A 13,579-nucleotide genomic window follows, 5' to 3' on the forward strand; every position below is an offset into this window, starting at 1 on the left:
TAGCATTTGTGTTTTATATAGCTAATAAGAATTTTATGTGCTTCATTTTAAAGCACCTAAATGGTTACGAAAATATTTTCTCATTTTATTTTTAATGTATTTTAAGCTTGAACAGGATGTGACATCAAAATGCTTATGTCACATCCTCTATAAATGTATGTGAATGTATTTTGAATATTGTATAACGGCCTGAAGAAGACCTTGTTGAAAGCGCTTGCCGGGTGTTTAAATAAACTGTTTCATCTACTTTTACTTCGCTGAACGCTTGGATTATTTTGTTTGTACGATCTGCAAGTTATTGTTCGGTGGAGTTGACTGGTGTAATTGAAAGATCCTAGTAGTGCTGAATAGCAATTTGAGACTTGTTGCAGCTGCATATACTGATTTCAAAATCAAGCAGCACAAAGTGGCAGTGCTGTAGCAGGTAGCCGCATTGAGTACATATGGACATTGTGTATCCAGATTTCTGCATTTCCGTGCAAACAGCTTGGACTTGAACATTTGGACTTGGTATTATTTTGTGTGTGCACGGAGCTTGTTGTGAGTGTTACTTTGTCTTTGTATTCTGTTTTTACTTGGCCTAAGGAGCCAATGCACAATGGACAATCTGTGCATAAAGACAATGTGATTCAGGTTAGTGCCTCTCTTATTGATGTTGCTGTCAATAATAAAACTACTAATAATGTTGCAATTCCTGTTTTGTCTTTGGACAAAGACTTTCCACTTCTGAGCTGTGATCATTCAGTGTACAGTACACCAGATGGTGAAAGTAGCATCAGAAGAGCTGTTTCCATGGAGAAAGGGGTGGGAGTAGAGTTAGTAGTATGCCCTAAAACCAGTATGGTTAGTGGAGATCCAATTTATTCACAACTGCCTCTACCATTCCGAATGAAATGAAGGAACTCTATGGAGGCATGGTAGCTCGTGGAAAAGCATGTATTATGTGTACTACATATACCAATGGCCAAATATAAGGCCATTGGCATTGAAAAGTGATTATTATGAAAATTAATTTTTTTTTTGCCAGTCTCAGCAGTTTAAGCATAGGGCAGTGGCGCACAAACGGGAATGTGCCAAAGTAAAAAAAAAAAGGGAAAACTTAATTTTAAGTGAAATCTGCATTTTGCCATTATAGTCAATGGCATGCAGAATGTAAACAATACCAGGGAGCACTGGTTGTCAAGGAGAAAGGGTCTGTGTTAGTGCAGTAACTAATGACCTACACACTGGGGTATGCAAATGAGGGGAGTTATACTGAATCACAGATTTCTTCAAAGTGTCATGTAGGTGCAGCAATACAACAGTGCAAGTGTAAGAGCTGAATGACTTCATAAGGGGGTGTGTCATGCTTGCTGTAAGCTCATTGGAGCTCTGTGGCTCATGTTTTCCCTTAGCTAAGCTCAACTAAGGAAGAGGGTGTGTCAGATGTGGCTGAGCACTGTGTACATAGCCTAAATGGGTGTGCACACCGCTCACCGGGATTTAAACCAAAAAAAAAAAAAAAAAAGAGGAAATGGCAGCACTGTCTACATTTCAGCACTGGGTATGCATGGTGCACCTCGGGGCTTAAACAGGGAGGAACTGGGAAGGGGAAACAGCACTAAGAAGGCAATCAAGGAGAACTAGCATAACTGACAGGTGGACTGTATCAGAATCAGCCAATTACACATGCAGCAGCCCAGCACACTAATTTAAACTATACAAACACCCTACAGACTGTTTTTTTCCCACAAACTCTACACCACTGGTGTACACAGATGGGGGATTTTTAACTGGCAAAACTAACTAAAAATGTTAGAGGCTGTTTCTGCTTTACTTCACTAATATGTGCTAGAGACTGAGGGTGGTGAGGAGGAGAATGCTGACAACTGACCCACAGTGAGGAGGAGAAGAGTGTACAGACCCAGGGTAACCTACCAGGGTCTACATGAGCTGGAGATAGTAGAGTGCTATAAGGTGGACAGTGACATTCTACAGAAAATTGTTGAGCTGTGCCGGCCACGCCTCACACACAGAACTAATAGAGGGGAACCCATCCCAGTGGATACCAATGTACGTCTAGGCTTAATAACACTAGTCACAGGCACCTTCCAAAGACCAACTGGGGATATCATAGGGGTCTCACAGGCATCAGCATCCAGCAGGGTACTCCACCAGTTCCTGGATGCCATGACACAACATGCCAATGAGTACATATATTTCCCCACTGCCCATGAGGTGCTGACCAGTTGTATGCATCTCTTACACCATATAGCAGAATACCCTGAGGTAATTGGTGCTATAGACTGCACACACATCCACATCAAAGTACCACCCGGTAAGCAGGGCAGGGTCTACCTAAACCACAAGGCTTCCCCTCCATCAACTGCCAGGTCATATGCAATACCCAGGACATTATTATGAATGTGTGTGCTGGCAGCCCTGGAAACTAACAGGACTCCCACATCTGCCATTGCTCACAGCTTTATCAGGTGTTTGCCAGGGGGGACATCCCATATGGCCATCTAGTGGGGGATGCTGGCTATGTACTGGAGCCGTGGCTGATGACACCCACCTGAAATGCACACACACCTGAACAAGAACACCATGATGAGGCACATGCACAAACCAGGATCATTGTAGAGCATGTGTTTGAGATGCTCAAGTCATGGTTCCACTGCCTTGACATATCCGGTGGAGCCTTGCAGTACTCTCCAGCTACATGTATATAAATGTTCATAGTATGCGCCATGCTACACAATATGATCCTGTGGAAACAGCTGCAGCAGGAACAGCACAGGGCAGGGACAGACAGCACCCCACCATTGCCAAGGCCAACACAGGCACAGAGGGAGTCAGAGGAGGAACATCCTGAGCCTGCCCCTGTAGGCAGATGGTGGTGTGCACAGTATGCACAGGCCTTGGCAAAGAGGCAACACATAGCACACTCACTGACACTGTAGGGACCCAGGGACTGATACCGCTCTCCAACTTGCACATGCCAAACATGACACTACCTGAGCTTTACCATGTATAGGGAGTGTAGTATGTGCATCAAACATAGTCAGCCCTCCATCACTGTCCTCAATACTGGCCCAGCAGCAAGGTAAGTCACCCTTCCTATCAATTACTGAATGGAGTAGTATGTTCTCATACTTGTATGCATGATATGGATGCAAGCATGCAAAGGAATTGGGTGGCTGATGGGATAGCAGCAGACAGCTATATGGGACAGCAGGAAATTCATAACAAATACTAGTGTCAACATACTAGGCAGCACTACACAAGATGACAACCCCACCGCAGTACATGTGATGGCCCAAAGAACTGTGGGTGTCAATAGGCCACACACATGGATGTCTATGAGGGTCACATACCCACCACCAGCCTCACCCAGCAGGACAGGTGTAGATGACCATGAAAAAGGCTGGGCTAAGGCCCTGAAATGATGGCAATGGTAAACAGCCTCCCCCACTAGACCTACATAGACATACTATAACAGGTCTGGCAGTTGCATTCTAATTCTGAAGAGTAAGAAGTTTGAAACTGAAAAATATGCCATTAAGATCTAACGTGTACTCTACTGATATGCCTTCTGTATGCATGCTAGGTCACAATACAATATTAAATGGAAGCCAACAGAGTGACTGAATTACCAGTACAGTCATTACAAATGTTAAAGTCTGCAGATGTGCACCCCCGCACAATCCCATGTAGAAATGCAGTAACGGATAGTCTGCACCACTCTCAAATGGCCTACTGTCCTCTGGCAAAGGCCCATGACTCACCTATAGTGCCAATGTATGGAATGTCAGGGGGTCCCAACTAACAATCTAACACAGTAAACAGAAAACAAGTGCAATGCCATGTTGACAAATGCCAGTAGCATGTCTCCCCATGTCCTACTGCAAGGACTGTGGATCAAGCCATAAATACTACTTGGAAAAGGCCCAATTATAGGGGTACCTCTGAGATATTGCTTACATAATGTTAGGTGGAGGAGAGAATAACAGAGGGGGGTGTAGAAGCATGGATGTCATGGAGTGTGTGAAGTTTGAAACTCTAATGTCCACCCATATTACTCCCGACTGTAAACCCCTGAATGAAAAGCCACAAAACCAGTTGTAAACCACAACATGAACGTAAAATGACCAGATATATGACTCCTGCCTCTGGATAACCTGGGTGTATCTGTACAGCTGAGAGGTATGGCCCCAGCAGGATATGGCCATTCCGTGAAGTTGAGAAAAGCACAAGAAGGGGAACCCCAGCCAGCATACTAACAAGGTGCTGCACCATTTACACAGAACCAGCAGTGTATTGCCTGTAGCTACCCCTCCACAATGGCAGGTGTGTGCCAGAATGTGTGGTCTATATGTCTCAGAATATTGGTCTCAACTTCATTCATCTTGTATTTCCCGTTAAATAACTGTGAGCAAAGAATGATAACTGTCAGTAGTCTATGGCATGACATATCACAGTGCAAAACAGTACATATATCAGAATATCTATGCTACAACCAAACATGTCACACAAGCAGCACAGACAGCAATAGTTACAGTATCCCCCGTATGTTACATCCATTGTGTCTCCATATTGGCAACCTATCTACAGATATCCTGCAGAATGAGTTTGCTAGGTGTAGCTGTAGAACACAAAACCTTGAACTAGAGTCCAACCCTCCCGGTAATGGAGGCACACATTCAGTATAGAAGGTTATACTGGGCATGCTCCTATAGTCTCAGTGATGCTTGTGATAACTGTGTAACACACAGTACAAATAGGTATCCATGTAGCAGTTGTAATCTTAGTCCTGTCATATGTAAAGTTGTGTGTGAGTGTGTGTGTGTGTGTGTGTGTGTGTGTGTGTGTGTGTGTGTGTGTGTGTGTGTGTGTGTGTGTGTGTGTGTGTGTGTGTGTGTGTGTGTGTGTGTGTGTGTGTGTGTGTGTGTGTAATGGATACACACATTCAATATAGAAGGTCACACTGGGCATGCTCCTATAGTCTCAGTGATGCTTGTGATAACTGTGTAACACTATAGTATAAATAGGTTTCCATGTAGCAGTTGTAATCTCAGTCCTGTCATATGTAAAGTTGTGTGTGAGTGTTCATGTGTGTGTGTGTGTGTGTGTGTGTGTGTGTGTGTGTGTGTGTGTGTGTGTGTGTGTGTGTGTGTGTGTGTGTGTCTGTGTGTGTTTCTAGATGAAGGTGGTTGAGGCAATTCACACTCACTAAACTTTCCTTATCCCTCCTTTAGCACTGCTGCTGATGACACTCACCTTTAAAGATACTTTTGCACAGCTCTCCAGCATATAAGCTATGTGGTGCTTGCGATAACTGTGTAATACTATAGTGTAGCTAACTAGTTAGGTAGGAGTTCCAGTCCTGATCCTGGCAAGGGTTTGTGTGAGAGAGTTCTTGTATCCTTAGAGGGACCTGATTTTGTGGTCATTCACATATACAGCACTTCCCTTACCCCTCCTTTAGCACTGCTGCTGAAGTCACTCACCTTCAAAGATACCTTTGCAAAACTCTCCAACATATAAGCTCCATGGTGCTTGCAATAATTGCATAATACTATAGTGTAACAAACTAATTAGGTAGGAGTTCCAATCCTGATCCTGGCAACTGTGTAAATGTGAGTGTGTGAGAGAGTGTGTGTATCCTTGAAGAGACTTGATTTTGTGGTCATTCACACATACAACACTTCCCTTACCCCTCCTTTAGCACTGCTGCTGATATCACTCACCTTTAAAGATACCTTTGCACAGCTCTTCAACATATAAACTCCGTGGTGCTTGCGATAACTGTATAATACTGTAGTGTATTAAACTAATTAGGCAGGAGTTCCAATCCTGACCTTGGCAACTGTGTAAATGTGAGTGTGTGTACCCTTGTAGAGACCTGATTTTGTGGTCATTCACAATCACAACACTTCCCTTACCCCTCCTTTTGCACTGCTGCTGATGTCACTCACCTTCAAAGATACCTTTGCTCAGCTCTCCAACATGTAAGCTCCATGGGGCATGCAATAAATGCAGAACAATGTAATAGCAATAGCTACATAGGTATGGGGTTTAAACTTCATCCCTGGCAAGTGTTTGCATGTGTACATATGTCTACATGTATATGTCCATACTCCAAAGATGTTGGCCCCATTTATACCCAGTATACATCTCAGTGCCTGACTTTAGCAATCCTGCAGATTTCATTCACCTTGGAAGTACCTGATGGCAACCCCAAACCATGTAAGGTCAGTGGTGCATGTGGTAAATTTGTAACATAATGGTCAGAAAAGATAGTTAGATAGAGGTTTGAACCTCAATCCTGGCAAATGTAAATATGTGTGTAGGGTAAAATATTTCTCACCCACTACATCATCCAATTACAGTATTTACAAGGGCTGGTGATGTTCCTCATCTTAGAAGTACCTTGGGACAATATTCCTTCTATAACCCCAGTGGCACGTGCAATAAATGTGTAACACTCTAGTGGCAAAACCTAGGTAGGGGTTCAAAACTCAGTAGTGGCAAGTGTGTGTGTGTGTGTGTGTGTGTGTGTGTGTGTGTGTGTGTGTGTGTGTGTGTAGGATTCAATGGGGGGTGGGTTTTGCTAAATTATTATGCTGAGGACCTAGTATATGTCCCAATGTCCACATTACAAGGCCAACAGTTTCCAAACACTGTAGTGGTTGGTGTAGACAGTCCACAGCCCTCAATGTCTACTTCCATATGCAATGACTATGTGACAGTATGGATTAGGGAACAATACTCAGAGACCACTTTCCAACCATGTATCATACACAAACACACTTGGCTAAGCAACAACCACTATATCGGTAGTTTCCCTGCATATTGCCTTACAGATAGTACCCACAGTGTGACTGCAGTGGACTAAATGCCTATTGACCAGAACAGTGCTACTGACATTAGAAAGTACTTTGATGTGTTACATCTCCTGGCTGTGTGTTATCCAGCAAGTAAAATGACATGGCACCCTGTTCCATCCCCTCAGTAGCCCAATCAATGTGAACAGTGGCCCTTTTGCCATGTTCCCCACTGGCCGCTTGCAACAACTGTAGAGTCTGCAAATGTACCCAACAAAGAGAATACCATGCCTTATACACATACCCGTATGGACAGATACCAATAACTCCAATGAATACCCATATCATACTGTCATTGTAGGTGCCATCACTACCTCAGTTACATAGCCAGGTCTCACCAAACAAGGTCAGGAATGCTACATCAGAAGATACCAGTCTGTCCACACAACATGCCCCAGAGACCTCAAGCACACTTCCACACTTTAAGGAACATGCATGTGGGACATGTGCACAACCCAGACACTGTCCATGTTTTGGAATATTTATTTATTCATTTTATATATGTTGACTGGGTTTGTCTGACTGGGCTACAATTGCCCATTTTCAGCAGAGGCCCGAGGAGAAAAGCTCCAACAGAAAAATACAAATTTTACATATTGAATGCATATAGAATACATTCATCAGTACCACACATTACTGCATTACAGTGCCATACATTACACTGTGGCAAGTGAAATACATATAGAAATGCATTCATTAGAGGGATACATTCATAATTACATATTATATACATAATAGTGCAATAGTTACATAGCTGAAATATTTTACTAGTTATGTTTGCACAGTGATGAAGCAAGAGGAGAAGATAAAGTAATAATTTTGTTTATTGAAGGGAAGGAAGAGAGAAGGAAAGTAGAAAGTTATAGGGAAGAGTTTACTGGGGATAATTACATTGGCAGGACCATTTTTCATGAAGGTATTTTTTGCAGCAGTTTTGAATTGAATGGGATGTTCAAGGGATCTTATATCTAGTAGTAGGCTATTCCAGGCCTTGGAAGGGTTAAAGCTATGGACTAGGTGACCCATTTTGGTCCTTGGTTTGTAGATTTTTAGTAGGTGTTGTTCAGAACTGCAGAGTAATCTAGTGAGTAGGTAATGACAGATTAGAGATGAGATAGTTGGACAGAAAGAGGGTTTGTAGAGAATGGAGTGAATAATCTGAAACTGATTATCCTGAAGCAAGCTAGGTAATTCTAGTCAATTTAGTTCTTTTAGTGAGAGACAGTAATGGAACTTGTAAGAATTTTGGGCAGCAAATCTGGCAATCCTGTTGTAAGTTGTTTCTAACTTGCTTAATAGTCCAGTGTTGAGGCTCATGAGAATTTGGGAGCTATAGAGTAAAGGGGGTAAGAGGTAGGTATTTGAAAGGGTTAGTTTTGCTGTTTTGGTAAGATATTTTTTGTTTCTATAGAGGAGACCTAGCTTGAGATGTGTTTTTCGGCTAAAGTTATTGACATGTAAATCAAAGGTTAGTCTATCATCAATAGTAACACCTAAAAGTTTTGTACTGGTGTCCACCTGTATTTGAGTATTATTTTGTGACAATATAGAAAAGAAAGACTTTATGTGGTTAAGGTTTTTATGGAGAAAGAGTAGTAATTTGGTTTTCTTTGGATTAAGGATAAGTTGGTTTTCAGATAGCCAGTTTTCTACACAGTTAAAAGAGGACTGTTTGTGTGATTTTAGTTGAGTTGGTGATTCGGCAATAGTGATAAGTGTAGAATCATCTGCGTATTGTATCAGTGAGGATCCAGGACAGGAAGAGTAGAGAAGGTTGGGAAAGATGTTAAAAAGAAGTGGCCCAAGGATGGAACCTTGTGGAGCACCCATTTTAACGAAAGCCATGCTGGGTAGGTGTGAGTAGATTTTCTTGCAGAAGGTAGTGTAAGAGTTGATTGTGTATACATTTTTTCAGAATTTTGGAGAGTGGTGTGGGTACGGCTATGGGTCTAAAATTAGTTATATCTATGGGGTTTTCTCCTTTGTGTACTGGAAAGGTGTAAAATTGTTTCCAGATGGAAGGGAATGTGGATTCCGTGGTAGAGCAGTTTATTAGAATAGAAACTGGGAAAGCAAGAACTTCAGCAGCAGCCTGAAGGAATGCAGAGGGAATGTTGTCTACAGATATGGAGCAAGGTTTTAATTTAGATAGTAGAGTTTTAATATAGTTATTGGAGACAGGTTTGAGGGAGAAGGTAGTGGTTACTATTGATGGAAGAGTTTGAACTATTAGGTCTATTATTGTTGGTGGGATGGTTTGTGTCTTGATTTAGTAATTTGGATATTAAGTCTATATTGTAGTTGTTGAATATGGAGGCAGTTTCCTTGTGTGTTTTTTCAGGATGAGGTTTAGGGGAGACTAGTGCACCTGGGTGTAGTATTTGATTTACAGAGTGCCAGAACTTTTTAGGGTTGGATTTAAAGGTAGAAGATGAATTATTATAGAAGTTTTTCTTATCTTTATTTATGTGACTTTTGGCAAGATTTCAAAGTTCTTTATATTTCTGGAGGTCTGGTTGATGCTTAGTTTTACTCCAAATTTTCTATGCTTTGTCTTTTTTTTGTTAGCAGTGCACGAGTGTTTATGGTCAGCCATGGGGATATGTTAGACTTTATGCAGACTGTTCTAAGGGGTGCCAGAGAATTTAAAATACTAAGGAAAGTGGAGTTAAAAAAGTGGGCAGCTTCATCCAAGGGGAGTAGTTTTAAGGGATTCCAGTTCACTTTTGATACTAAAGATTTGAGAGTTTCAGGATTAAAGTTGGTTAGTTTTTAGTGTTTGATAAACCTTTGAGGTTTAGCTTGATGGGATGTGTATCTGAGTATTTTTATTGGGCAGTAATCACTTAGGGAATTTGGTAGTGTTTCAGGGTTATGGTATTTGGAAAGGTGTGAGACAAGAATCCAGTCAAGGAGAGATGAGGCTATATGGGAGTTATTGAAATAAGTGGGATCAGAGATGAGCTGCGTAAAGCCATAGAGATTAAAGTGTTGTGAGGAGTTTTGAGAGGAGAGAGATAGCCAGTTAATGTTGACATCCCCAAGAATGATAGTTTCATTTGGGATGTGTTGGAAGACATGAGCAAGCATATTTTCCAGTAGGGGGATGTTATCACCTGGTGGAATGTAAATTGCTACAATGGTGATAGTGGAATGGCTATTGATATTTAGGTTTACAGATAAAATTTCACTTGGGGAGAAGGCTTGGGATGTAAAAGTAGAGTTAGAAATTGTAAGGTGGTTAGAGTGTAGGATAGCAATGCCTCCACCTTTCCTTTTTGGTCGATCTAGACAGTGTATGCTATAGCCAGAGGGCAAGATCTCTATGTCTTGGTGTTGGGATTTCAACCAGGTTTCAGTCAGAGCAAGGATATCAGGAGTATGGTGGGAGATCCAAGCATGTAGTTCACTTACTTTGTTCAGAATACTCCTGGTGTTTATTGAATAGAAGGCAAGATGTTTGTTTGGGAGATTATTGACTTTGGGGTTAGGAGGGTTGGGATGGATGTCTCCAGCTAAGAGAATGTTTTTGTGGAGGTAGATGAGTTTGAACATATTAGCAGTGGGGGTGTAGTATTTGTTTTTTTGTTTGGGAGGGATGAGTTGGGTGCTAGGTAAGTGTATTTTTGGTAAGAAAGTATTTAATGAGAAGACAGATGGAAAAATGGAGAAGGTTTGATGATTATTTATATGGCTACAGCAATTTGGGTTTGTAGGGGAGATATGTTTGGGGTGTAAGTGGATGTTAAGAGATGGGAGCATAAGGAGGAGGAGTAGGAGAGGCAGTACTAGGATGGATGTAGTTAGAAATACATATTTTACTGTGAGAGTACATATTGTAGGGAGTTTTTAATTAATAAAATGCACTGGGTATAGTTTGTTGGTCTGTTAGATATGGGGATAATAGTGTATTCCAGCTAGTACCAGTAGGGGGGGTGAAGTTAGAATATTTTGTTGTAGCAGCAAGAGGGTTGAGGTATAGACTATTATGGAGTGAAAGACAGGAGGGGGTGAGTGTATGTTATGGGAGGTGCAAAGTAGTTAGCTATAAGGGAAATGATATGGGAGGTGGGTGTAAATGGGGGTGGGAGGGGACCGAAGTGAGCCCGAGTGAAGCGAGTTAAGCACAGTCCACAAACAATCAGTAAACTCTAATCGAATAAGGCTATGCACTGTTAATAGTCAGAAAAGGAGGTTTTGTTGTGTAGTACTATCAGGTAAGAAACATCTTAGAGCAGTTTGGATAAGAAATAACTTAAAACAGGATAAGGAGTCCAGCATTTAATAGACATAAGTTTGTTGAAACTAGCAGGCAATCTATTAAGAAATGGGGGGGGGGGGTCCTTGCTGCCAAGTTACTTTACAGCATACCAACTTGCTAGAGAGTACAGTAGATAATGCCTTAAATACGTATACTGTAAAATGTAAAACTAAGCCAACATACTTTGCAGATAAAGAGACACTGCAAGGTAAGAGAACAGAGCTGTGTGACGAGCGATTAATGTTGTAACTGTTTAATGCAGCATGCAGGACTTTTAACAGTACGCTGTCAGTATGGAGAGGAAAAAGACAAACTTGGCTGATAGCTGAGGAGAGAAAAAAATAATAATAAAAAATGTTACCAAATATGGTGTTTAGGACACAAAAGATAGATGGAGGTACTTTAGAGAGGACAGAAAGAGAAACTCAAACAATATAAACACAAACTGTTAAGACTATCACATCTGCATTCACTCTAGCACAGTAGTACAAATGCAATGCTACACAAAAATCTACATTTAAAATGCTGTTACAGTTAATAATATACTTAGAAAAAAACACAGTTAATACAGATGTGTAATCAGGGTGAAAAAGTGTTACATTCCTCTGAACATAGCAGAACACACAGTCACAGCTAGACAGCAGGCTATTATACCTGTTGCAGTCAGCATTATATACTACAGCATAATTGAAATGTATGACAAGAAAAAAAAAGAAGTTGTTACTAAAGGAGGTAAAACAGTAAGCAAACAAATGCATTGACCAATGGATAAAACCCACAACAAGATAGCTTGGTCCATAGTAAGACAGCTAAAACTACTGTAGTTGAATGAGGCATAAAGTATACAGTGCAGCATTTATAATTAGTAAGGTTTAAAACATAGAGCAGGCAACTACTCAACAAATTTTAGTAGCTGTAGTTGAATCAGATATAATGTTTACAGGTCAGTACTTACATTAATGAGTTGTAAAACACACAGCAGGCATCTAATCAACAAGTCTAAATAGCTGTAATCACATTAGTTGAACCAGGCATAAAGCATACAATGCAGCATTTACATTAGTGTGTTATAAAACACAGAGCAGGCCTGTAGTCAACTAGTGCACATCACTGGCCACCCATAATAGAAATCTGGATGAGTGGATGGCAGTGGCACCTCGTGCCATCGGACTGCAGGACGGCAGCCCCCCCAGTTGAAAAGAAAAGTTACAAAAAAAATTATAAATTATTATTTAAATAATTAAATAATAATTACTGGCTGGCGGCTGCGTCTCTAAGCGAGTCCGACTAACTTGCACAGATCTAGAACTCAGACTGCGCATGCTCGGCGAGTTCCGGGTTTTTTTTTTTAATTAGTCTCTCTAAATCTAAATCTAGACTGCTGTAAAAGCAGTCCAGATTAAGGAAAGAAGAAAGCATCAATGTGATGCCCAGAAGGCTATGCGGTCTAACCGCATAGTAAAAAAGATGGGGGGTCGGACTGCTACGTCCGCAGTCACTTAAGTGACGTGGAAAGCTTTATGGATACTGATTGGTTCTCGCTCTCTTCCTGAAAAAAAGAGCGAGAAACAATCAGTACTACTACTAGCACAGTGCTTTGGATGGTTACTTTCTACAGTGCTACCGTTGGTTAAACAAGTAAACAAACAGCAACTTATTTTTTTGGCTTGCCTACTTTGCTTTGCCTTGCTTACACTGGAGTTCGAAAGATTGAGTTTGTGACTTACTCAATTAGATGGAGACGTCAGACAGTTACTCGTTTTTTAACTTTAATTGAAGTAGGGGGAACAAAATATAACCAAATATTCACTAAATAATCCTATTTCATCTCTAGTCAGCAAGCATACTGTTGCTGAAGCTTAGTTGTTTTTTTTTTTTTGTGTAATGACAAGCAAGCATCCTTATTAAATAAGTTCACCACAGCACAGACAGGTCTATTGCAATGAAGCAGGTGACTTCTTATGGTTTCCATCATTATCCTTTATCACCTTTACCTGCTGCACATCTTTCCTAGCTCGGTCCCTCTGTCTAGCCAATTGGTACAGGTCCTTTTCTTCCTCCTTAGTGTCCAACCTTTCATACAACTCTTCATATACCTTATCCTTAGCCTTCGCCACCTCTCTCTTTGCCATGTACCTCATCTCCTTATACTCTTGTCTACTTTCTTCATCTCTCTGACAATCCCACTTCTTCTTTGCCAACCTCTTTCTCTGTATACTCTCCTGTACTTCCTCATTTGACCACCATGTCTCCTTGCCGTCCTTCCTCTGTCCAGATGTGATCCCAAGCACCTTTCTAGCCATCTCCCTTACTAGCTCTGCTGTAGTTACCCAGCTATTTGGTAACTCTTCACTGCCACCCAGTGCCTGCCTTAACTCATCCCTGAACTCCACCTCACAATTACCCTTTTTCAATTTCCACCACTTGATCCTTGGTGCTGCCCTCACACTCC

Source organism: Protopterus annectens, chromosome 6.part1 (assembly GCF_019279795.1).
Source record: "Protopterus annectens isolate FY-2018-M chromosome 6.part1, PAN1.0, whole genome shotgun sequence".
Taxonomy (NCBI): Eukaryota; Metazoa; Chordata; order Ceratodontiformes; family Protopteridae; genus Protopterus; species Protopterus annectens.